General features: G+C 43.2%; 1 protein-coding gene across 4 annotated transcripts in view; it reads right to left on the bottom strand.

Annotated features, from left to right (window-relative positions):
• Positions 1-25,207, bottom strand: part of SLC35F5 (solute carrier family 35 member F5) — a 681,969-nt gene extending 656,762 nt beyond the window's left edge. For 2 of the 4 annotated variants that reach the window (XR_015308472.1, XM_086957058.1), the window contains exon 1: positions 25,067-25,207. The gene's annotated coding sequence lies outside the window, so the exon portion shown is untranslated. Of the gene's footprint in view, positions 1-23,957; positions 23,990-25,066 lie in introns of those variants that run through there. The other 2 variants (XM_086957057.1, XM_086957056.1) reach the window with 2 other exon arrangements.
• Positions 25,208-27,332: the final 2,125 nt, after the last annotated feature.

Below are 27,332 nucleotides of genomic sequence, written 5' to 3'. Positions count from 1 at the left end.
CCAATGGGCTTACAGAGCGCAAAAGACAGCTATAACGAGTTCATGAAAGACTTAGGCCTAAGAATAAATACTTCTAAAACTTTTATAATGAGCCGTGGTACTGGCACAAAGAAGCAGAAGGACCTCCTTATAGAGAATAAAAAAGTGGAGTCCACAATAACTTATCCTTACCTAGGCATTCTAATTGACAATAAGAACACATGGCATCAAGCTATTAAAGCAAGGAAACTGCTCTTATGAGAACGACAGTGGCCCTAGTGAACCTTGCACATAAACTCGGCAAGAGACCTCCACTAGAGAAGCTTCAAATCTACCAAGCTAAGTGTGTTAATACAGCGACATACGGGCGGGGGTTTGGGAATACTGCAATGTAGACGATTTTCAGAAGTCGAAAATGCCTTTTTAAGATATTTATTGGTAGTCCTGCTAAGTACCTCAACGTACATATGCCATAACGAGTTAGGAATACCTTACATTGCTGATATAATAAAAATCCAACCGGTACTATTATGGCACTGGATTTGGACGTCACCCAAAACAATTTTTAACCGTAATGTCCTAAGCGACAGCCTCAAGCTTGACACAGTACTAAGGATTGGGGAGTTTAAATACATAAAAGATTTTCTGACAGACATAGGCCTATTTGAATTTTATCAAAATCCCACACTGATTGGGTCAATTTCAAGAAAAACCTTCAAAAAGCAATGTATGACCCATATGGAGGAGATCAGACTAGCCTCGGAGGCACAAAAGCCCACGGTGCAAAGAAACCAAATGATACGCTCAACATTTAGCATCCAAACATTCTTAACCTATACATTAAGCGGGTATGACAGATTTGTACTAACTCGTCTTAGATTGGACATATTTCATCATTTGGTAACCTTTCCGACAAAGAATGACTGGGCAAAAATTCAACCTAATTACCCCTGTGATGCAGTCTCACCCCAAACATCAATGCAGGTTTTAGTGTTCTGTAAAATTCATAAAGAATTTAGGAAAAAATTGATTTGACCAATTTTTTTAATTATGGGGGTTGAGACAATGCCGCCCAGCTTATCTTGCTATGAGAAATATTGCGCAATTTTTTAAAAGTTCCATTAAACATAGAAAGCATCTTTGAATAATATACTATATAAGAGCGCATTCCTAGGCTGATTGCTATTAACAATTATTATTTTTTTTTTTAATCTAACAACCTTGCAATCTAAAAAAAAGAACTTTTATCAATCTTACTGTAAAATTGTGATGAATTAGAATACTCAATTATACTGGTGCTTAAAATTACTGTTTTTATGATAATCGAATAATTTTTATAATATTTTAAAAGATTGTTATAAACTGTGCTTTTATGGTTTTTAATTAATTAAATGAAAACCGAATAAAGTTGATTTTGAATTGAATTAACAGTCGATGTAGTGTTAAGTAGTTCTCTCAGAATATTGAAGCTTTCCGCAGGACAGTATATTTTTTTTATTTATTCAGTACATACTTGTGGCATTCAAAGACAGGTCAGGGTACTCTGTCTACAAAGAAATTAAACTTTAAATAATAAATTACATATATGAATAGGACCCTTGCTTTGCCTTGATCGTATTGAAACAGGCACCAAAGTTCTGGCTTTGAACATCAATGTGAAAATAACTTTAGGGTGCCACATCAATGTGTGTATACCTAGCAGACCTTCTTAAATCTTATACAAAACACTATTCTCTCATCAGTTGCAAGTAACCTGGTTTATAATAATTATTTCTTGCAAAATTCTCTCTTAGACTGCATTTCGTATTTGGTCTTAACAGGTGACTGACAACTGCATGTGGTGCACGCATCTTCCTTTCAATTTAGATAACAAAAGTCTGCTGAAAGTGCAATCATATCATCTTCTATTAATGTTGTGTTGCTATCTACTATATTATTACGTATATGTATTTTATTTAGTAAAACCTATCACCTCCCCGTTCAGTAGTTACCACTCCCTAACAATGAGATCATTTAATGACCTACCCAATCAATATAAATCTATTAGCAGGCTGTGTTCTTTTCTGTAAAGCATTACAAAATAACATTTTCCAATCGCCTTACCATAAAGACAGAGGAGAGACGTTTATCTGTCGAGATTACTCTTCCATGTCACATATTTCCCTGCATAACCCAATAAAGGTTCTGTGGTCTATTATTCGGCATTGCTTTGTGAACACTGCCTAGGCATACGTACATAGACTTTGGCCCCTTGGTACTAGTAATTTAGAAACTTCACAAAGGTCATACAAAAGCACACAAAATATATTAACCATCTATTGTATCAACAGACTAGGTCTTAATGTTCTGCCTAAAAAAACGGAGATTCGTAAAAACAAAAAAAAATCTCAACACAGCCGCTGCTTAGCAGTCAACTCCATAGTTCCTACTATAAAGGCTCTTCCATAAAGGTTTTTTAGCCAGTGTGCAAAAACCTGGTGACATGACATCTCGGAAAAAAAATAACAGTTGAGAAATATTCCTTGAAGTGCATGTTCTCCGAACGGCACAGTTTCACACTCAAACTAGATTTTATTTTTATTTCTCCGTTTATGTAACACTTAAACAACGCAAATCTTTTGGACATTTTACAACAGACCAGTATGAAACAAGGATGATGCATCCAAAACTGTATGCAGCAGCAACTCTAAATAAATAACATGGAAAAACCGTACGTCTGGAAATCATGGGAATTTTCTTGAGGTTTGTTGAGGGCAGAGTCAATTTAGCTAGATACTAACTAGGTGAGACTTCACTTTTTTGGGAAATGGCAGCAAAGAGGAGATGGAGCGCAGGTGATAGGGAAGGCTGTCTGTTGGGTGCATGGGACCTCACATGCTGTACTACTCGTGAGGGAAACTGACAGGCTGGAAATAGACAAACAGCACCCACTCAGGATAGCGTCCAGGCATCTGAACTCCTTCAAGAAGCAGAGTAGAAGGTGTAGTTGGATGGGTGATCGAGCCCGCTGGTCAGTCCTGAAACAGACGAGCCCCCCGGCTAGTGACTAGGAGATGTGGATGGCCATTGCAAGGTCGAGACGTTGGGATATATATCGGTCATGCAGACAATAAACAAACAATGTCACAATCTTTCTTGAAGACAACAGGCAAGACTCATTCCAAATAAAGATGTTTTCTACTTGAAGCCAAGCAAATAGGAGGAAGATAGATAGTAGCACTGGTCCCATGCAGAACGGATCTGGACTTTCACCGTGGGAAAGCATGATAATGCCTACACTGAGGGACTTACAAAGCACCAAAAGGTGGACAAAGGGGAAGCTCACTTCACTGGCAGAGACCACACAGGACTTTGAGGGTTGCACTGCAGCTACTCAACATGAGGGGGGTTGCCTGAAGGGACAAATGGCTTCAATAAAACACTTGGTGAAACAAAATGAAGTTGTGATACCAAAATGCTGGCAGTTTAAAGAGTGTCTAATTGTCTTGGCTACAATGGAAATGAGGCTAAAGCCACCAAAATTTGGTTCCTGGGCTTGCCACCCAGTGTATGCTAGAGAATGTAAAGTGGTGGAGGAACACTTTCTTAACAAGACTGGTTTCGGAGGAGACTATGGTCTTTTCATCTTAGTGTGTGAAGTGTCTACATTGCCCAGGATAGGTCCTAAACGTAAGAGAAGAGGCATGGACAAAGTTCTTGCCAATCTGTTGAACCCAATCCCGTGCAACAACATTACCAAGACATCGGCAAGAAAACTCAACATTGGGGTGAATGATTCCAGTGTACCTGACTTACCGACCCAAGTTTAGAGGCCCAAAGGCATAAATGAGAACCACAGCTCATGAGTAAGGAACATCGGTTTTCTTCAAAACTGAGATGGTGAGACAGGGGAATGACTACAGGGTTTGTGAATCCAGAGGCAGCCTGAATCCAGAGGCAGCCAGAGAATCCCAAAATGCGAAGTTACAGGAGAGGAGTCAACTTAATTTGACTGTATACCTACAAGGTTGGCATCAAGGAACACAGTGCCTGTTTGTCTCGACTCTAGAAGTTACTACGACTAGAAGATGGTAATCAAATATAGGCGTAAGGGACTAATTGACAGCAGAGAACATTTATATTACCTGTATATATTGAGATATCTTGGTTCCCTTTGCTTCCATCCCTACCCTTCGTTATCACTGCATGCCTCGAACCTTGGCCCAGGCTTGTGGTTTCAAGCCTAGATTTGAACACCAAGATGCAAATTATTCACAAATGGTTTTATCGTTGAGGAAATTAACTATAGGATATGTTGCCAGATTGAAAGTGATAATTCAAAATGCCCTGCTTACTGTCTACATTAGTTTTAACCTGAAAACAGGGAAGGTGGGAGCCGTTCTGAAATCAACAGGAAGGGAGTTCCAGAAGGATGCAGCAGCCTGTGAAATTGTCTGGCTGAGTGCTTGGAAGGTTTTCAACTTAGATATTTCAAGAAGTTCAGCTCTGCTTCCCAACTCCCTAGGTCTACATGTGACATTTGAAGACATACAGGTGGGAACACGGGGGCATTTAAAATATATATTCTATATACTAGGTATAGGCCAAGGGTATTTCATGTTACTTTTACTACATTCTTTATAGTCTTAACAACTAATTGTACTTACAATTTCACAATGGCCGTAGTAGCTGCAATGTATTTGTATCAAAATTAGTTCAAAATTAGCCTTAGTTCTGGCATGTAGGCAGATTGCTAGGAGCTGGAAAACTTCGACAGGTCCTTCAGTGATGGTGTAGAAAAAGAAAGTGGAAGATTGGGCCAGGACAGAGGAAAAGGCCTTACAAAGGGAAGAGGCGAGAGGGATTCTCAATTATCCCATTGCTGAGCTATGGAGAGAAATCTTGAGGGCCTGGGCTTGCGGGAAAGATGAACACAATAATGCCCAGGAGTCATGGAAGGGAGTGTAGGTGGAGATAGCAATTCTTCTGGAGGGGATTGAATACTGAAAGGTTAGATTCCCTCATACATAAGCCACCCAACAAACCTGCTTATACTCCAAAATAGAGCATGAAGGATATACATAGAACAGCACTGGACAGTTTTATGTTGCATAAATTATCCAAATATTGGGAACATTTGTTAGTTTTTCTCTTTTTCCATAAACAAGATATGGATTTTGTAAATATACATATTAATAGCTCCTTATGTCATAATAAATAAGTTGTTGTATTAAGATAAGAAAGAATCAATGAACAGCATCATAGAACAAATGTAATGGTGGAGAAAACACCCAAAGACGGAATGTACAACAGTGATGAGATAATAACAGAAGGACTGTAATAAGAGAATATATTGAAGATGTAAAGGATGATACGTTGTCAAACCAATAATGCCTCGAAATATGTAATGTTGGAAGCTTGTCAGAAAAATGTTTAAAAAACATATCTAAAAAAAATGTTACAAATGAGAGAATCCGTTATTTATCCACCATCTAGGAATAATAAATGACCAAATATTTTGTGAAATTAATACTCTCTGAATTGTACTGCTTCTCATTTATTCTGTCTATACATTCCCAGATATATAGGAAAAGTACTTCATACTGGTTTTTATCATACTCACAATGCTGATCATTGGTGTCCTTTCGTCTCCGTTTTTTCCTAAAAGACCCACAAATGGTCCCCATCTTAATGAGAACCATGACTTAATGTCTCCAATGTACTTGCATATAAAATAGCTTCCTATTTATAAGTGCACTTCTTGGAATGCCTACCTGAATGGAAAAAAACGTAGGGGCTCATTATGATGGCTGAAGGACCGCCACCGCCGGGATGGTGGTCCTTCCGCCATCACACAGGAAAATCCCACCGTCAAATTAGGATGGCGGTAGGAATCCCAATGTGTCCGCAGCGGACGGAAAGTCAGTTCGCCACAGTTCTGCAAGGCGGACCTTTTCCGCCCGCCTTGCGGAACCAAAACACAGGCCAGCATTGTGGCGGTGCCGCAGGGATTAGGAAATACCTTTCCGCCAGTCTTTTCGCTGCGGTCTTCCCACCGCGAAAAACACAGGCGGAGGCTGGATTGGGGGCCCGTTGGGGGCCCCTTCTGTGTTGGGAGGGGGTGCACTGGGGGGTACCCATGTTAACCCTCTTCATTTACCTGCACTGCGTGGCAGGCCCCGTGTGAAGCCTGTCACGTAGTGCAGGGAAATGCTCAGCATGGCCTTTTAACATTGTGGACGGTGCTGAAGCCAGCAGCAACCCCGCCAGTATGGCGGGTGCATCCTAATTGCACTGGTGGGACCGCCGCAAATCTGGCGGGTGGTCCCAACACCATTATTATGGCAGGCGGACTGATGTCAGCCCGCCATCATGAGCCCTTTAGTCTGGCCTGCATAGTATGATGAGCAATTTGCTCTTAAATCCCTACAATGTTACTGAATCTATTTTATCGAATAACATACCAACCAGTTATGGTGTATAATTCTGAACTTCACAGTGTGCCCTCATGACGAAGCACTGTCTCTATTCCAGTATCAGAGGGAACTAGCAAGGAGGGCACCAGATCCACTCAAAGTAGTCTCTCTTAAACCTGGATTAAGTTTACATCAATCAAAAGCCATTGTAGGTACTAAACGCACTACTAAGAGCTTTAACCCGTTCCCAGCGTCGAACGTTCAGCGCCCAGTGCTGAACGTTCGGAGAACGAATGCTGACCCGACAGCCAACGGTCGTGCGCAGCACTGGGGAGGTAGCGCTTGTGACGACCGTTGGCCGTCGGCAGCAATTAAAGGGTTAAAGATGGAATATTTTTTATCAGGAACACAGAGAAGTTTATCGTAATCTGATAAAAACACCCATCACCTGATTGAGTCTTGCAGCCTCGTTTTACACAATGGAGAGTTGCTGCACAAGACTTCCCACAGCACAACTAGGAGGAAATGATGGCATTTACAACAGTTTTCGATTGTTCATCTATATCAATAATCTTACACAAAAGAAGCAGCCAGCCATCACCAAATAAACTTGGGAAGCTAAACAGATCGGCATAAAATTTTAACCAAAGGTTACATACAGATGAATCCACAGTACGAAGAGCTACCAACATTAGGAGACAAAAGAAAGACCACTACACAGAGGTGCAAACATCAAGATCAGTGCCCTAATCTCACCTGAATTGAAAATCAATAAGTTCTTGCTCCTTCACAATAAAACTGCATAAACACTCAGACATAACGGGCTCTGGCAACCCAATCACCATTGGGCCCCAGAGTGATCTGGATGCAATTCACTTATAGAATTCAAAATTATAATACTGAATAACAATTGCCAATATGGTGGCTATAGATGTTGAAAACAACAAAATGTAGGTAGGTATATTTAAAAAAAAAAAAAAAAAAAAAGAGAAAATGTAAACGATAGCAGGGAAATGTTGTTCAGTGCAGCCCATCGCATGAACTTGCGGGAAAAGAGTGTAAGGGATCACAGTGTCAAATACCTCTGAAATAGCTACAAAACAAAAAAGACAGTGGCTTTGCCAATATCCATCACCCTGTTAAGGTCATTGCAAACAGATTCTGTACTTTGAGCAGGGCTAGTGCTCATCTGTGAAAGGTATAAGGCATTAGACATTTCTAAGGAGACTTTCCTTGTGAATTTTGTCTTCAGAGGTTCAGTAGACATAGGGAGAAAAGGGATGGGAAATAATTTAAAGTAACCTTGGGTCCAACAACAGTTTCTTCAGCAAAGATGATGCAATGCCTTTTAAACTGAGCCAATTTCAGACCACGTATTAGATATTTTAGAGGAAAAATAATTCAAAACCTTTTCACACAAGACATGAGTGGGATTTGGCTTGAAGTCTTTTAGGATAGGAAAGCTCCTTAATATCGGAGGGGAAAAAAGTTAGCATGCAGGCTAGAAGCAAGATAAATAAAGGGGTAGTAATGTGATATAGGAAGAAAAAAGGGGCAGGGACCAGAAAGGGAAAGGAGCCGCAATGAGAGAGTGCAAGAGGAGCAGCAACAAGAGAGCGTGAGAGGAGCAGCAACAAGAGAGCGTGAGAGGAGCAGCAACAAGAGTGGAAAAAAGAAAGGCTGAGTGGCACAGTGGAGAGGGAAAGGTTGAGCATTAAAGTGTGAGCGAAGATAGAATGGGTGAGTGAAGAGAGACAGGGTGAGCAACAAAAGAGAAAGAGTGAGCAAAACAATTACCTGTGAGAGAAGACCGGTGAGCAGCAAGAGAAAAGGCGGTGAGAGAGGAAAGTGACAGAAGTAAGAAGTAAATGCCAATGACAGGAAGCAGGCACAGTGAGAAGGCAAAGAAACTGAGAGACAGGCGCACTGGCAGGAACCTACAAGTGCCTTACAATACTGGTTGTCGGATTTCGAGTGCAAGACCAGGGCAATACATTGTGATATGCCCTTAAAAAAACTAACCTGTCAGTCAGTGCTTAAAGTGGGATGGAAAAGCTGTTGGGGCCCATGAAACATAACGATGGCTTCTTTAAAGGGCCATAGCCTCTGTAACAAAAGGTGTAGCCTAATAGAGTAGACTAGAATCCTGTGCCAGGGGTGTGGAATTTAATAAAATATCTACTTGTCCTTGGGGCTGGTTGCTTCATAAATCTACTTGTACTGTAACAAAATCCACTTGTCCCTTTGGTGCCATGTAGCGTGGTGACAAACTATTGCAGCAATCTCATTATATAAGAGCTCTGATATAGTTTCTCTGATTTTGCCAGGGCTCATGCCATATAACTGTTTGAATACTTGTAATCCCCTTATGTTGCAACATTTCCACAGATCTACATACTGGGGCTGAAGGTAGTGGTAAGCAATAGTTCCAGGGTTAGAATATCCTTTTGCGTCTGTGCAAACCTACTAACTTACATGTTTTAAGGGTTTTCAACAACTTTTCTCTAATCTTTTCTCATACTGAGAAATGTTGGAAATTTACTCCTGACAATGGCAATCGTAAAAAAAAATTCCAGAATTGGAAAAAAGTGGTTGGAGGGAAAGTGAGCTTGCAACACTCAGGTTTTCGCATTAGCAAATCTACACATGCATAAATTGCTCATGCTAAAATGCAGTTCACAAATATTTTCTATGAGTGCTATTTCTTGTCCTACTTCTGTAAATTTTTGGGAATACACGAAAGCCGTATAGCTGCACTTAATGCAAGGACATATACCAAGAGTGCACTTTTGAGACTTTAATAATTGGACCCCTATTTTGGTCTGGCGTTGACTGTGACCTTTTGTGTTTATTAAAATTCTGTCTCTCTCTCTGTATCGGCTGGCTTCACTGTGAGTGACAGCATTCTGCTCTTTCACAAGCAGAATAATGGCACACAAAGTAGTTTTGTTCAGTGCCAGTAACTACTGTGGCAGTGTGTGTGTGTTTTTGAGTCCAAAAACAATTTATGATTTTGCAAATGTATGTTATAATGGTGAAGGCCCAGCAACTCCCACACCAATAAGGTTTTACAAAAACCATGCCAAAACAAGTCACACATTGACAAAACTAAAAAGCTGACCACCAATTTCAGACATATTGGCTTTGCCAATGCTTGTTTATTTTTGTTTCCCATAAACTTATTGCAACTGGTTACATTGATTTTCTATTACGAATATTTTTGGTAAATACTACCGTGCATCAACAAATGTTACTAAATGATGTTGTAAAGAAATGGTACCTGAACATTTACAGTAGTTTATCAAAATGTTTTTTTCTTGCTTGCCTTTTTTCTGAACATTTTATTTTGAAAGCAAATAATCATTAATTTTGCTCTCAAGCTTCTGCAAATATTTGCATCAAATCTGACAGCATTCAGGGAGCATTATACATAGCCTCATATTGCTAAACTTTGAAAATGTGTACACATTTTTATACTGGAACCACTGTCAGTAGTGCAGTCAGAGCTTCCAACATTTACTTAGATTGCGCACCCTAATAATAACGGCTGTCAAGCTAATAAACCATAAATACAAGTTTGAACAGCATTAAGATATGGACAAAAATATTACCTTAACTGCAAACAGTGTCCTACTCTGGTCTATAGTGTGGTACTGCAAACTGGCTGCCAAAGTGTTTGTGCTGGAGGGGGTTGGGCCTACTTGTCCCAAGGACAAAATACACGTGAAAACGTGTTGCCCTTGACCCCAAACAACATGTGCTGGGCGTCGGGCAATAAGAATTCCACATCCCTGCTGTGCTGCACAAATTCATAAATAATTTTCAGAAAATCATAAGCAACACTATAATTAAATTCATCCAAAACATTTTTCAGAGCCATTAAAATAGTAAGTCTGAATAGGATTTTTTTTTCTTTCAGTAAAACTGTCATTTTTAAACAACTGACACATTTATGGAGTGAATTACTACAGACTATTTGTATAATCTGCATACAAAGAAAAAATGGATATTGTGTGGGTTACTTTTATTTATTAGCGAATTAATCAGAAAGGCTTACTTTCAGTTTTAAGACATTATGCAGAGATATGATGCCCAATAGCTATCTTAGAGGTTGTATTTCTTTTTGAAAGTTTTCTCAGCCATGGAAAAGTGCATAATGTCTTCATTCAGTACTACTATTTTCTCACTTTAGAAAAACAATCTTTAGATAGCGATTAGGCATCATATCTCCCCATAAAGTTATCTTCACTACTACTATTTTCTCAGATATCATGCCTAATAGCCATCTTAAAAGTTGCACTTCTGTCTGAAAGTCTTGCCAGCCATGGAAAAGTGAGAAAATAGTAAAACTGAATGAAGGGCTAAAACACTCCACAAGGGACAAGAGAGACAAAGGGTGATAGAGGCTAGGAATGTTTATGCATTTGTTCTGACACAGTCCTGTTGCTTTGTGTTTTAGAAAAGCAAGATGTTAGAGTCAAAAGTGTATAACGGTGACATAGTGTTATGAACTAGAAATACAAAATTCAACTCAAAAGAACGTTACATCAGTTCTAGTGTACACTCTATCCCAGTAACTGTGGCGAAAGAAATTGTTATATCCTGATTGTATTTATGTATGCTCAGCAAACACAAGGAGATGATGGACAGAGCGTTGAAACTTTTCAGACACTCACCCCAGTCACAGATCTGGGTTGAATCAATCATCGTTCTTTAGCTCACTTCGCCACCCCAGTTCAGATTCAGTTATATGCAAATCATTCTTGACCCTGTGCCTCATGGGAACAGCCCAGCCCGAACTGCCAAGTCATGTCTTCCGTGGACCAGAAAAAGGCATCCTGGGACGGTTTCGGGCTAACAGCCCTCATCAGCCAGGCTAGCTTGAATCCAGTGGCAAAGTGTGCAAGGGACCCACGTCTGGCCATACCCTACCAACTTAGGGCAAACAAAGCAAACACAAGGAGATGATGGAAGGAGCACTGAAAATTTTCAGACACTCACCCCAGTCACACATCTGCACTGAATCCATCATCGTTCTTGGCAGGGTATGCCTAGACGTGGTTCCCTTGCTCACTTTGCCACTGGATTCAAGCTTGCCTGGCTGATGAAGGGTGTTACCCAGAAACCGGTCCCAGGATGCTGGTTTCTGGTTCAGGGAAGACCTGGCTCGGCAGTTCGGGCTGGACTGTTCCCATGAGGCACAGGGTCAAGACTGATTTGCATATAGCTGGGTCTGAACTGAGGTGGCAAAGTAAGCTAAAGAATGCTGATGGATTTAACCCAGATTTGTGACTGCGGGTGAGTGTCCGAAAAGTTTCAGCGCTCCGTCCATCTTCTCCCTGTGTTCGATTTATGTATGCTTCCCAGCCTAGCGGTTTCTTAGCTGCTCAGCCAGACTGTGAGTTGGTATTAGAATGTTGGTGTGACTGTGATGCGTGGTCACAGTTGGAGATGGGCTGAGCAGCAGACAGGCTGCTCCTGGTGGGGCTGGTGTATGACCAGAACAGGCGGGCGTAATATAGGTTCACTTGGCTTATAGACCGATATATATATTTACTTACCTGCAACTTGAAGTCAATAAAGAAATACTGAATAAACAACTCGGCTACGTCAGGTAAGGCACAACATATTTTGGCGACGACCTGGGCCAAGACTCAAGCGTGCTTCAAGCTACAAGATTTCAAGAACCTGTCCATGGTATGGACATGATGTACCAGAATCCAAGAGTAACAAGAAGTAAAGCATTAAGTATGGAGCTCCAGGCAAGCCAGCCGCACCAGTGTCCTGGTCAACGGACAGCCCCAGCCTGGACATGCATTTGACTTCTAAAATTTTTATTTATACAAGTGGATAACTGGTTTGAGCCGGAGTTCTTCCACAAATTATCTTTGATACATTCTAGATCAATACGGACGCTGCGCTCATTGAGATTTTCATGGACATTTGATCTGGGTGCTATGCTGCACCAATCTGTAGTACACTCACAAGAACATGTTGGTGGCTTTTTAGGTCAGCAAGCCTGTCAACCTGCATTGTCATCCAGATGTGTGCGCTAGAAGGTAGATTCCTGCACAATGCATTTTCATGCTCCTGGCAACCTGGACCTGGAGAGGTTTACAGAGGAAGTTTTGTTTGCTGCGTATTAAAGCAAAAGTTTACATGTGTACTCAGTAATGGGAAGGCTTAAACGTGTGGCATTATTATCATTCATTGAGGTATATGGATTTCAACACCAGCTTCTGTCAGATGACGCATGTTCCTTTAAGGCTGGTGCGTGGTTTCTGAGTGGTTTAACAGTATCAACTCGGGTAGAAGGCTTTATCGGTATGTAAATTTTTTTTTAAACATGTGAACAACACAATCCTGAACTTGAGCAGTTACAGTTATGTCATCGCTGCATTTAAAAGGGTCGCAAGGCATTTTTTTTTTTATTGTGTGCTTTTTTCTTTTTATTGTTTGCGCGCCTCTTACCGTTTCTTAGTGGTCGCGTGATGTGCCAGCGAGGAAAGGTTCTGTCTCGTCATCCCCGAATCCAACGCTTCCCAATTACGTTTTGGGAGCACATACACACCTTGAGCATATGCGTGCCACCATCTTTGTTATGTGGCTGCACGAAATTTAAAAGGCTGATTTTTTTTCAATTGTGTGTCGTTCCACGATGGCTGACGTCTAATTCGTCTGGCCAGACAGCAAACTATTTGGGCACTATGATCCAGTATTTCCAGCATCTTTGGTTTTGATGAGGTCGTTTATTTTGAGATTTGAGATGGGACTGAATGTTGTATATTTCAAGAGGAGCGGCGGCTGAATCCCATAAGGGGTACACAGTTTTAAGTTTTTTGTTTCCACGAGGAGTGACATGTGGGTCCAAAAATAGTCTCAGAACTAAATCGAATTTAATGTGGGCATATTGCAGCAACTCAACTTTAGCTGAGGATTCATCATTTGGTGGTTTTAACATTTCACCTATGGTTTCTGGTAAGACTCTTTCTGTGCTGCCAATGTGAGCTTCTTGTTACAAGAGATGCTGTAGTTTGTGAATTGCATGTCCTTGAGCTTGATGCATGTGATGGCTGTGAACTATTTGGATTCACGATTAAGAACGCACAAAGGCATCTCTTAACGGGCATTATCTGTTATAGACCCCCTGGGGTCTTTACCATAGCCCAGCAGCTGTCACTGCAGGAACTGTTCTCCAACATGGCTGCTACTCACAGCCAACTGGTGATCCTTGGAGATTTTAACCTTTGGTTGAATGGTACCATGAACATAGGCCTTCTTAACGTGATTCATTCATGCGAGAGCCTTGGTCTCTACCAGCAGGTCTCCCAGGCCACTCATGTAGGGGGACATTGGTTGGACTTGATCTTTTCTGAGACCAACCTTCTTACGGTGGGAATGTTTTACCCATGGCCTGGACCGACCACTCTTTGATTACATTTTTTCTGAAGTTAGGCATATCGACTAGCAGGACATCTAGCCTTGTGAGGGAATATGCTAGCAGGGATTGGAAGTCCCTTGTCCGGAAAAAGGGCGAGTCTCCTGCGTTCAGTGTTGAAGAGTGCTTCTCCCCGGACGCGCAGATAGAGGCGAATTATGCCGCTCTCTACTCAAAGATTGTCTCGGTCTTGGACTCCACTGCTCCTTTAAAACTTCATAGGAGCAGGGGGAGGCCTTGGTCTCCCTGGTTTACGGACAGCCTAAAAAACCTGAGGCTGGACTGTAGGCAAGCGGAGAGGAAGTGGAGACAGGCATACCTGGACAGGGATAGGCTGGTTTGGAAAACAAAGCGGACGGAATACAAGAAAGAGATCCATAGAGTTAAGGCATCGTACTTTTCTAAAATGATTATCGACGCCCCGAATAGCTCCCGCAGTATTTTTAATATTCTGAACAGCCTTATTAGTCCGAACTGTGTTAAGAATGAGATCCCCCCTCACAGGAATTGTGTGAGAATCTAGCCAGGTTCTTCCAGGATAAAATCAATAAGATCATCAAAGACTCGGGGGGGGATCAGCAACAACCCAGAGTCAACATCCCAGACTCCCCAGTACTGGTCGAGTGTGATAGACTACTGAAGCAGAGCTCAGTTACTTCATCACTCCACCACTATAATCTCGGAGCCGCCCATGAGCAGGGAGGAGATCAGTCACTTTTGGAATTTACGCAGTTGACGGCAGATGAGTTTAGGGAAGTAGCATTGGGTATTACATCTGGCTCTCCACTTGATCCGCTTCCACTGAAAATCTAGAAGGAGTTCGAGGTTGAGCTTTTTTCTACGCTTCGGCTTGTTTGTAATCAGTCGCTCACCTCTGGTGTTGTTCCCTCGCAATGGAAGCGGGCGGTGGTGACCCCTCTATTGAAAAAGCCCACCCTTGATCCTAAGTGCCTGAAGAACTTTAGACCCATCTCGCTTCTCCCTTATCCAGCTAAAATTGTAGAGCGGGTGGTGGCAGGCACTCTTTCTAGACACCAAGAGCAGCACAAGCTCCTGAGGAAGCTCAGTTCGGCTTCCGACCAGCTCATGGTACCGAGACGGCCTTGGTGACCGTGTTGGATGTGCTTCGTTGTCGGGCAGTCAGGGGTCAGGCAAGTGTTTTGATCCTGCTTGACCTGTCTGCCGCCTTTGATACATTGAATCATGCCATCCTGCAGGACAGGTTGAGAGAGGTGGGGGTTGCTGGCAGGGCCCTGGGGTGGTTTGAGTCCTTCCTCCAGAACAGAGAACAGGCAGTGGCCCTCCCTCCCTTCCAATCCACTTTCTCTACCATCTCGCATGGCGTTCCCCAAGGCTCGCCAGTTAGTCCTGTACTATTCAACATCTATATGAAGCCCTTAGTTGTAATCATCAAAAAATATAATATTGAAATTGTCAACTACGCTGATGATACGCAGCTGATTCTTTCCATGGATGGAGATGATTCAACCTACTTGGAAGAATTTCACAAGTGTCTGCAAGACACGGCGGGATTGTTGAAGGCTAATTCCCTGCAATTTAATGCAGAGAAAACGGAGGTGTTTTACTGCCCAAGGCCTAGGGTGCAAACTTCCTTACCCTCTAACTTCTGGCCTGGAGACTTCTCTTCAGCGGTACAGCCAGTGAAGGTAGTGCGAAACCTGGGTGTTATGTTTAACAACGACCTCTCCTTAGAGGCGCAGGTATCGAAGCTGGTAGCTGGCTGCCTAGCTATTATTAGACTCTTGAGGAAAATTCTTCCACTTTTACCGCCCCCTGCCCGGGTAGAGGTGGTACGCTGCACTGTGCTCAACAGGTTAGATTATTGTAACTCGTTGTTGCTGGACTCTCCGAGCTATCTTATGGATAGACTCCAGAGAATCCAGTCTGCGGCGGCCAAACTAGCACTGGGGTGGCCGACGAGAGCTTCTTCGTCTAAGGCCTTGGCCCAGCTACACTGGCTTCTGGTGAGACAGAGGGTACAATTTAAGCCTCTCTGTCTGGACTTCAGGGACCTGCATGAGTTGGGTCCAGTTGGCCTACAAAGGAAATTCAGGTGGCATACACCAGGCCGCAGCCTACGATCCTCTTCTGCTAGGTTGGTGACAATACCTATGTTTAAGAAAACCAAAGCAGGTGGAAGATCGTTTGACGTAGCCGTGGCGAAATTGTGGAATGCCCTCCCGGCTGAGTTAAGACATACTTCCGATCTCCTCCTGTTTAGGAGGAGACTGAAAACATTACTCTTCCCGAAATCCTAGCTCGCCATTGGTTGCCTTCTGTCGTGATGAGTCTTTTAGCACCAGGATGCCTTCTTTTAGGTGATAGTTGTGCTTTATAAATGTAATAAATAATATTTGACTTGACATCCTCTTACATTTCCACAAAAAAAATATTCTTGGCATACAAGAAAATGCTTTGGTTGCTGTTATTGGCACAGAGTCATTCTCTTAAGTGGGTCACATGTTTAGGTCAAACATGTTATTTGGAATTATTCTCCATTTTAGCTCTCTCAGTCTGATCAGCTGAAAATGTGCCATAATCAGCGTGCCCCGTCTCTTTTCTCTGGCTGGACCGGGCTGCTATTTTTGCCTTAACCATTTGGAAGATGTCTGTAATGCTACATTAAAAACTTTAAATCAAACCCTTTGGAAAATATCCACTTTGTATTTCTTGTGGGCTTGAAAATGGACTAAAGTCTGCTCACAACTGGACACAGCAGTAGCTTTACCAGCTAATTTCTGCATACAGGGCTGGCTTTAGGGTGGTGCGACTGGCCAAGCCGAACTGGTCGCTGACTTGGACCTGTGTAGTGCATGCTGCAAAGAACATATCTGTATTTTATGTGGGTAGCTGAGTAGATTAGTAAAGACAGTCTTTACCAGCACTTCTAAACAAATTAAATGTATCTGAGAGGGGCTATGGAGAGATGGGCACTTTTGCTGGGTAGTGGTGAGTGAATCCGAGGAGGTCGGGCTGCCAAAAACAATTGTCACACCAGGTGCCACCAGCACTAAAACAGGCCTTGCCTGCATACGTTTTGCTATAAAGACTGATCTCTGCCTCCTTCTTGCACCCTGCAGATTCCATGATTTCATATCACTATCAGGGATCAAAGCTCCTGATCATGGCTGCATACCTTACAAAGCAGATCCCACCATGTTCCATCAAAGGCCAGGGAAAGGTAGTGGGTTGCCGAGTTCATACATTTTTCATCAGTGCTGAATTAAACCCTGTGGAGGCCCCTAGGTAGTCGAAATTTTCGAGGGGGCATCTGAAATTATTTTCCCAATACCCAATTTAGAAGATTTTTTTACAAACTGACAGCTGCTAGAAGATGAGCTTTTAAGAGACAAACTCTTATGTGAATCTGATGTCTCTGGTTTATGTATTTTAAATTGTATTTTGATCCATTGCCAAGGGCCCCTAAAAGGAGTAGGGCCCATAGGCCGATGCCAATTTTGCCTATTTGGTAAATGTATTGTATTGTATTGTAATTGTATTTATATAGCGCTTACTACCCCATACAAGGCGCCAAATCGCTTTTTCGGCAAGTAGCATGCTACTCGTGGACCCATAAATGATTAGTGTTGAATTAGTATAGTGAAACATGCAAGTACATTTTTAAGTGGTGGATAGGTTAGTCAGTTATTTGGATTTGGAATGATAGCAGAAGGATAAAGGAGGAAAAAGGTTTGTAGTTATATAGCGCTTGTTACCCCTGATGGGGTGTTGAAGCACGCTATTTAGGAAGCTCATAAAGGATTAGTGGTGAATTAATATGGTGAAATATGAAGGTAATTTCAGTGGTGGATATTAGTCAGTTATTTGGAGTGTCAAATTTCAAATGCCAAATGTCAAATGCTTTTGTATAGCACACATCACCAAAAAAGGTCTCAGGGCGCTCAGCAAAAAGAAATAATCAACATCCTTGTAAGGTGGAGTAACCGGGTGGAAGTGTTAATTGGGAAAGAGCCAGGTTTTCAAACTCTTTCGAAACGCCTGATGATTGGAGAGGGACAGAAGATGAGCGGGCAATTTGTTCCAGAGTTGAGGGGCGATGTAGGAAAAAGACCGACATCCATTCCTCGTTGTCCGGACCCGGGGCTGAGATAAAAGAGATTTAGAGCTAGAACGTAGTGTTCTGGATGGTCTGTACCAGGCGCGGTGCGTCCATTGGGGCGTGGGGGCGTAGCCCCCCCGCCCGCAGCTCCCTCGGCGTCTTTGAACTCAAGTAAACTGTTTACTTAAGTTCAAAGACGCCGAGGGAGTTCTCACTGACAATCATGTTAGTCAGCATGACGTCGGACAGCCCACCCCTTCAGAGTCTGAAGGGGGTGGGCAGTCTGGCGTCATGTTGACTGACATGATTGTCAGACAGTGGGGGGGGCAACAGGCAGCAGCACAACACAAGTGCGCAGGAGTGGGGACGGAGGGCCAATTTTCGCACCGTCACCACTCATGCGCACTTGTGTTTTGACTTAATTGCGCATGCCCAGTAGGAGCCCCTCGGGCTCCTATTGGGCGTGCTGTGGGCGAAGACTAGCCGTGCCCTGAGACAATCCTGGCGCTGCTGGCAGCGCCAGGATTGGCTGAGAGGGGCTGTAGGCGCCAACAGACTCCGGGCGGCGCGGACCTGCTCAGGACGTCCTCAGCCGCGACTGAAACATCAATGCAAGTAACTGAATTGTGTGGTCAAGAGTGCAGCACTAAATGATTAGTTTACTTTTGCATTATTTCGCACACATTTGCTATATATTTTCCCAGAAATATCCCATAATCCCGCACAAAGAAAGGACGCGCCTTTTGCTCACCCCTGAGCAAAAGGCACAATCACACAACACTCCCCGTGTGGGGTCAACGATCCGGAGGCAGAGAGGGTACCTTCACTCTGGGGGAGGAACGGGGCAAGGGATTGTGGCATTCCCAGCAAAACTTATTTTGTACTTGGGGCGCTCCCACGATCATGATGAAAGAACATATTATGGCCTTTTCTTTCCTTTGGTTCTGCCCTAAACTTACTGCCTGGGTGCACTTCATGAATAGGAACTCTGGCCCTACACGTAGGTTAACTGAGCCTCCAAATGTGGAAGAAGGAAGGGAATTATGGGGGGGGGGGGTGGGCACTCCCTTGCACGAGGTGCTTCCTATCGAGGCAAAATATTAACGTTTGTATGTATGGCGCTGTATTCCACCATGGGCTACTCCAGGCGCTGGGAGCTGGCTTCTGCTATAGCCCCTCGTGATGACAGACAGATATTGTAAGCCCCTGTTCTCTGCTCACAGATCCGGTCCCAGATTAGAAAAGCATATGGTAAGTGTATGATGACACATGCACGACTATTTACACTTTCACAATTGATTATCAACCAACTTGCTTTCTCAAGTATGCACCATTTGCTCACTATTTTTTCATAATTTACTGATGGAACAACCCTCCTGAACCCAACTTATGAAGGTCGGGCTCACCCGCTTACCCAGTCGTCCTGAACTTTTACGCCCCACTACTTTCAAGCCGCCCCTGGTCTGTACCAGAACAGTTTTTTCGCTAGGTAAGTAGGACCAACGCCATGAAGGAGTTTATGTGTTAAACTTAGGATTTTGAATTGGCTTCTCTGGCGGACAGGCAACCAGTGCAATTTTTTGAGGTTCGGTTTGGTGGCCGACCTAGGGGGCAATCCCAACACCAGTCTTGCGGCAGCGGTCTGATTGGTTTGCAGTTTAGTGAGCAAGCACTCGTTGATTGATGCGAACATTGCGTTTCCGTAGTCTAAACGGCTTATAATTAACCCCTGAACCAGAGGCTTTCTGGACTCTAAGGGAAGCCATTTAAAGATTTGGCGCAGTTTACGCAATATTCCGTAGCAGGTTCCTGATACTTGGTTGACATGTGCTTTCATAGAGAGAGCACTGTCAATCATAATTCCCAAATTGCGTACAACTTCTTTGGGTTCGGGGCAAGGTCCCAGTTTAAGGGGCCACCAGTCATGAGACCATATTGTCTTGGCCTTGCCAAATAGCAGGATTTCAGTTTTGCTATAATTGAGTTGGAGTTTATGGTCACTCATCCATTCGCTGATATTGATCATGCACTGCTTGAATCTGGTACAGGTTTCGAGGAATTCAGAACTACAGGGGATAAGCACCTGCGTGTCGTCCGCGTAAGACACTGTTGTAAAACCATATGATTGTATAATATTGGCCAAGGGGGTGAGATAAAAATTAAATAGTAGGGGACGAAGGATCGATCCCTGTGGAACCCCCACAGTAAGAGGAGTGTTACTGGATGCAAGGGTGTTCATCTTGAGGTACGTATGGCGGTCCGCCAGATAGTTCTCAAACCAGGCAAGGGCGTTGCCTCTGACACCGATCTCCCACAGGTGATGTTTAAGTATGCTGTGGGAAATGGTGTCAAAGGCCGCCGATAGGTCCAGTAGTATCAGAATACCGGACTGACCCCTGTCTAGGGTAAGTCGGATGTTATCCACTATCTCAATTACTGCGGTTTCCGTACCATGGGCGGCACGAAACCCCGACTGCGAAGGATCAAGAAGTACGTGGTTTCAATATACGTGGAAACACGTTTATTGACAAGATGTTCTAGTACCTTCCCAAAGTAGGGCAGTAGAGATATTGGTCTGTAGTTGGACAAAACAGAGGGATCACTATCGGTTTTTTTGAAAATGGGTTTAACCTGGGCCAACTTCCAACTACTGGGTATGGATGCATATTCAAAAGATGTGTTGAAGATGTTGGCTAGAGTACTGGCCAGGAGCGGGAGTATCTCATTGCACTTACGTGGAGGCAGTGAGTCAGTGGGGGAGCCCGATTTAATTTACCTAAGAGCTTCTAGTACTTCGACTGTCGTAGTGGGCTCAAGTTCATTGAGTGGGGTGGTTCCTATGCTTTCCGAAATAGTCACATAGCAAGGGGATGCGACACCTACTTGGGTGACATCATGGCGGGGGGCTGGAAACATGGAATAGATTAACTTGATTTTATTGTCAAAATAAGAAGACAATGAGTTCACCCACTTCAAAGTGGGGTTAAATACAGATTGCTCCACCTGAGGGGTGGTAAACTCCTTCAGTATTTTGTACAGTTCTTTACTAGACTGGGCAGCTTTATTTATTCTCTGTGTTAGATAGAGCGAGATAATTTATAGTTCTTGCGATTTTCCGGCGTTCGCGTTTTATGCCATAACCTTTCAGCTGATCTGCTGACCATTTTCTCTCTTTTAGTTCCTCAGTGAACCATGGTGAAGCGACATTTTTTACGTTGACTTTAGTTTCAGGAATAATTTTGTGAGCGTGTCGTTAATAGATGCTTCCAGCTGGGTTACCATTAATTCAATGTTATTAGAACTGTTATTGGGAGGTTTAAAATGAGTCAGGAAGACCTCTGGAGTCAGTTTACGCCACAGACGTATTGTTGCTGTTTCTTTATAAGTTGTAGTCCTTGACCCGGGAGGTTTAGAAAAATTAATATTAAAGGAGTGAGAAGGATAGCGGAGGGATAAAAGGGGAAGAAAAGTTTGTCCTCATATACCACTTGTTACCCCTGATGGATGTTGAAGAGCTTTTCTGGCAAATAGCACGCCACTCTGGAACCCATCAGGATTAGTGTTGAGTTAGTATGGTGAAACATAAAAGTAATTTTAGTGGTGGATATGTTAGACCGTTATTTGGATTGAGAAGGGTTGGGGAGAGGTAGAAAAGAGGGAAGAGTTTAGAGAGGTTTGTTTTGGGGGATCGGTATAGTAAAAGAGGTGTCAGATGATGCAAGGAGGGGTAGAGTAGGAGAGAGTTTAGAAAGGGTTATTTGGGGGATCATTGTAGTGGTACGGGGTTTGAGATAAATGAGAGAGTGGATGAAGAGGATATATTGATAGATGTATAGGATGAGAGATAGGGTAGTGCATTGGAAAAAGTAGTAGAAAGAAGTTTGAGATGAGTCAGAAGGTTGGGTTAGAGAATATATTGAGCGAAGTATAGGCTGAGAAATAGGGAAGTGCATTGGAAATGCTAAATTAGAAAGTGATAAATATATAGATACATAAGTACATTGACAGTATATAGATGCATAAAGGGAACCCTGGCCCCAACACTATCCAATCACAACACTAGCACTAAAAACCTAGAACCAATAGGAGACCAGGACCTTACAGCCAATCTTAGCCATAGTCCAAGTACCTAAACAGTTCAAAAACCCTGAAATCTAAGTCCAATAGAGGCCCTAGCCCTACCAGTAGTCCCAACCAACCAATTGCACAGGAAGCCCTAGCCCCTACTGTAGGAGAGTAGGATCTGCTTCCTATGGTTACCCCCACTTTTTGTTGTGTTTCACTGGTGGACTCCAGATTGGTTACTGGGTCACCCTTGTAAGTCCCTAGTGTATGGTACCTTAGGTACCAAGGGCATAGGTACCCCAGAGGCCTACCAGGGGCTGAAGCATGTATTATGCCACCCCTGGGAAGCCTTCCAAAATGGCACCACAGGTCTGCCCTTGCAGCCTGGGTAAGGTGGTGTAAGCACCCCTTACTGAGATATAGTGTACCTATATTTACCTTTTAAGACAGACACATATTAACCTATAAGTCAATCCTATGGCAGGCCTTGACAATCCTGAAGGGAGAGTGCTTGGTTTTGAATGAGAGGGTGACCAAGCATGAGCTGAGCCCCTCTGCAGCTTTCAGAAATACTTCCTTATGGGTGTTCTGAGATACAGCCATACCATATACTCTTAAGTCCATTATAATCCTCATGGTGAATGCCAACTTTGGAATGGCTGCATCAAAACATGTTGTGTTTGGTGTCAAACACTTTGGAATACTACCCCCACGCCAGTTCTGGCGGCGGGAGTAGCATTCCACTCTTCTAGAGGGAGAAGACATGTACACACTGCTAAACCCTGTAAAAGTTAAACAGCCCCAGCATCACAAAATGGATGCTGCTGCCACAGACACGAGTCTGACCTCCTGCTGCTGGACGAAACTCCGACAGGGGAGGCCTGGACAATAGATTTCTTGCTCAGGGAGGTGCTAGCACCTTCCCAGACAGGCTTTAGTGTATTGGGGCAGGGTGGGTTGCATTCAATGAATGCTTTCCAGACAGTGCCTGGGGCACACAAGGTGTACCCGTGCATTTCCCAGATCAAACTGAGAGCTGGGGCACTCAGCCCCTGCTCTGGCACGAAACTGGACAAAGGGGAAGGGGTGTAAGCACCCAAGTTCCTCCCATAGGTGGGACCCTAGAGTTAGTCCAACCCCTAAACTTGGTATAAGTATAGGATCCCAGTCCCTAGGACTTTAGATTACCCTGGACGAAACTCTGCTACAGAAATCTTGGACCTTCGACATTCCATATCGACTGGAAGACGGAAGAAATCTCCCTTGGGGTCAAGGAGTGACTCCCCTGTTCAAACAGGCACCAAAGAAGCATCTTGCCGGACAGCATTTTCGAGGCTCCCACCGGATCCCGAAGAATCTGCGACACAGGACATGGACTTCCAGACATCGGAGGCCGACACGGGATCCCAGCGAAGAGGGAAACCCATTAAAAACCCAAGTATATTAAAAGAAAAATCACTATGACTACAGATGCAATTTAAAAGAAACAAAGAAATCCACCTCCACCTATGAAGGGCATTGTAAAAAAACAGTAATGCAACCATACCCAAAGATTAGTAACCCTGCTAGAGCAGAAGGCCCGATCTGAACAGTGAAGGACCAATGTCCCATTCCCTTTATCCCACTTTACAGCTGTGACTTGAGCATATTTAATTAACGTGATAGAACCTACAATTTCTCCTGAAGAAGAGTCTCTCGCATAGTGGCTGCTTCCACATCCTTTTGTGCTGTCTGCAGGTTCAGCTCCAAGTCCTCATTCTTAGTAGTAAGCAACTACGGTTATTCAAACTGAGGTTGAGAGCAAAAATGGGGGCCCCATACGGACACGTCTCAGCACCTGGTTCTGAGCACCTACAGAACCCGGCCAACTGAAAGCCCTACTGCCAGTTCAAGACATGTACATTAAATTCTTATTCTAATGTTTGTAATTAAAAACACAATAGTTACACTTTCCCATTCAGAAAAGCATGCCAATATTAAGCTGGGAGACAGCACTTACTCAGAGAGGCTCATGCGAGAGGAACTTAGAGCAGCAATTTCTCAACCACGGTCTCGGAACCACCCCAGAAAATCCGGTCGGGTTACTCCAGACAGGAGGGACCTTGGCCAGACATAGGGCGTAGGGATTAAAGTGTGGTAGTTCACGGGATTTTGGAGTGCAGGCAAGACACGCCTTGAGTCTTGTTGTGGAAAAGCACACGGGAACAGCCAGCGCATTCTCTCGTTTCGATTGTGTGTTTAAAGGACATGGTCTCTCAAGAGCACATGCTAGAGTCAGCAAGTTGTCGCGATAATAAAGAGTTGTGGAAGTACTGGAACGAGGGCACGTCATTAGTTGAACCCGGTGATTGAAATGGAAAAAAATATGGGTACCCTGGCCTAGAATACCCAATTAATTCTGAAAAGTGGCGGCACTCTCCATTTAAAACTATTGCACCTGTCGAGAAGTGCTGGTACTCGGGTTCTGAAGATAAAGAAGGGCAGGTTCTCAGTACCGACAGTACTTTCGCATTTAACTCACTGGATGAACCCAGTGATGCTGGCAACCTGCTTTTTAGAATAGAAAAGGGTATGCAAAGTATTAAGCAAGTGAAGAATAGAAAATGTGACAAAAAATCTGGGGGAACAGAGAAGTATAGAATAGAATGATAAATGCACAGGAGGCAAGCCCAAGGAAGTGAATTTCTGAGTAAGATTAGCTTTAAAGAACGACAAGAGAGGAAGGAAATCGCAACATGCAATGTAATTGGCCAAAGGCTAGTGCGTTCAAAATGGCATGGGGGCGGGAGGGGTGCTCTAATGTAAACAACGCCAGACTTGCAGAAGAAGCAAGGCACAATAGAAGGGAAGAGGGATAAAAGAAGAACAAATTAAGGATTAGCAGCGAAGTACAATTAAACAAACAAACAACAACAGAGAACTAAAGGCGAAAAAATCACACGGAAAACGGTCACCCTAGAGAGAAATGTTACTTAGTACTCAAGACTACACTATATGTTCGGAAACCACATTTTGCGTGTCACGGCCATATTTTCACATATCATTTCCAGCTACAAATATCAACAACCACACTGGAATGTAAAAAAGGTACCCGAATTGCAAACTTACCTATGCCCCTCGGCCGCTGATCTTAAATATCTAATTCCTTCTGTTTTGCTTACGAGTCTTAAAAAGTACTTCAAAAACTGAAGGCAATGGGAGCCAATCGAAAACATAGTTTATGCTGACTGACAAGCTAAAGGTTGCACTAGCAGTGATAAGGTTGGCTTTACCACCAGGTAACGCCTCCTATTGGCTAGAAAGTGAAATCCCGTCCCGGAAAATATGAAGCCAGCCGCCCCGGAAGAAACAACAATATCTCTTCCGGAAGTCGCCGCCCCAGCCACTTGAGCGTTCTTGTTCCAAGATTTACACACTGGGAGGCTTTACTCTACGCTTCTGTTCAAGAATCGAGTTTGTTACTGTGGAATCGGAAAGGTGCTTTTAACCGAGAGCCGTGTTACTGGCTAAACCGGCATACAAATTCCTGTCCTTTGTGAACAGGTTAATTAATAACCGACTACGGCATTTATTTATCTTGGCTGTTTCCTGGTGTAGTGGCAGGGAATGTACGAAAGCAGTTGGAATCGTGAAGGTTAGTCATAAATACCAGTGTTTTCAGTCCCCACCTCGTGTAAAAACTCAGTGGGTCAGTTCTAGACTTGTTTTTTAACGTAGGCTAGCTACCTCATTACTCTTGGCATCCACCCTTCTTTCAAGAGACATTTATCGGAGCAGGTTGCGTGTTTAAGAATCACCCAGCAGGCTGCGTACATAAGAATCATATTAGTTTGTTTTATTAACCATACGTTTTTCATCTGCTGTTGTGTTGTACACCTGTGAAGTGTTCATTATTTGAACTCGGACTGCATTGCGACAGGTGTTACCAAACCAGAAACGACCTTTGTCTGTAATTGTTGAGCAGTTCTTAATTATTAACTTTTTTCGGGTTGTAGATGTATTCAACTTTGGTGTGTGAAATATAAAACGAGTCACTGTAATTGCCCCCCCAAAGACGTCGGGGATGACGCCGATTTATCAGGAAAACGTTTCATTCATTGGCTTGTGTTACAAACTAGGATGAATACTTGTAGGTTATAAAATAATTATGTTCGTTAGGTTTAGTTCAGGTTACAGTTAGGCACGCCATGAGCAGCATCCTTGCTGCTCAGCCCATTCCTTTTTGTAGCATCACTGGGCCCTTTTTGGTCATTAACCTTTTTATCTTATAATTTGCATTTGTTCTCATTCACTTGGTCCTCCAGTGGATCTTGCTTCGTGCCAAGAGGGGTCGAACATAAAGGATCCAACTCCAGTTATCCAAGGAGGACCAGGAATTGGGTAACTGACCTACATACTCCTAATTAGATGCATGCATATAACTCTCAGAACTAAGCTATACAAGTAAAGTATTATCACTGTTAGACCAAATCTGAAGAAATTCAGTTTAACTAAGACCATACAAACCAATAAATTAGTCAGAGCTATGCAGAATAATACAATTATTACAATTACAATCTGTATACAATTAGTATCTGCTGTCCAGAGACCTCTCTATTAGAATTCCCTCCGATCATTAATAACCCAATTGGACTGCACAATCAGTTATTGGAGACAAATTAAGGGGAGACAGAAACAGGATTTAGTTAAAAATTTGAGTTTGACATTCAACTGTTCGCTGCGCCCGTCGGCCAACCTCCGTCGTCAGCACTACCTCCGTAGTGCTGCACATGTCCGTTGGCTGATGCGGCCCCGCCCGCACAAGAAATCACGCGCACGGATAATGGGTTAATTACCAAAGCTCTGGAATAGTTCAGAAAGGGACATGAACCATGGCAACTGAAAGGTACTCTCCTATAACAGAGAAAAAGTCCAAGAATAGCGCACACAACTTATGCGTCAGTCGAAAGGAAAATCAAGTCCGCAAGGAAGTTCCAAAAAAGTAAGAAGCGATGTGGAAGAGTGTCTCTCCAAGATTGCATGCGTCTTTTCGTCACATCAATGTATAATATCCTCAAGTTCTGGGGTGAACGACACCTAAGTCACCTCATCTGGTCTGACCACTCAGTCCATTGGTTAGTTCGTATAGGGGATTGCCATGTAGCATAAAGAAAACGCATTATGGCAAAAAGGCGGTGATCATCACATAAGCTGTCAAACCATCCACTGTGTATAACTTTCAAACAATAGCTCTTTTGCAAAAGCAGATGAGTGAGTTCAAGAGGGCAGTTTCTCAGGGCAGATGTTCCCAAAGTAGCGAAATTATTATAACCAGTCCTCATATGCATGCGCATGGGAACTCTCCCAGTGAGACATAGTTTCCATTCACATTTAA

The sequence above is a fragment of the Lissotriton vulgaris genome, chromosome 2_1 (assembly GCF_964263255.1).
Source record: "Lissotriton vulgaris chromosome 2_1, aLisVul1.2, whole genome shotgun sequence".
Classification (NCBI taxonomy): domain Eukaryota; kingdom Metazoa; phylum Chordata; class Amphibia; order Caudata; family Salamandridae; genus Lissotriton; species Lissotriton vulgaris.
This window is presented reverse-complemented; position numbering and strand designations above follow the sequence as displayed.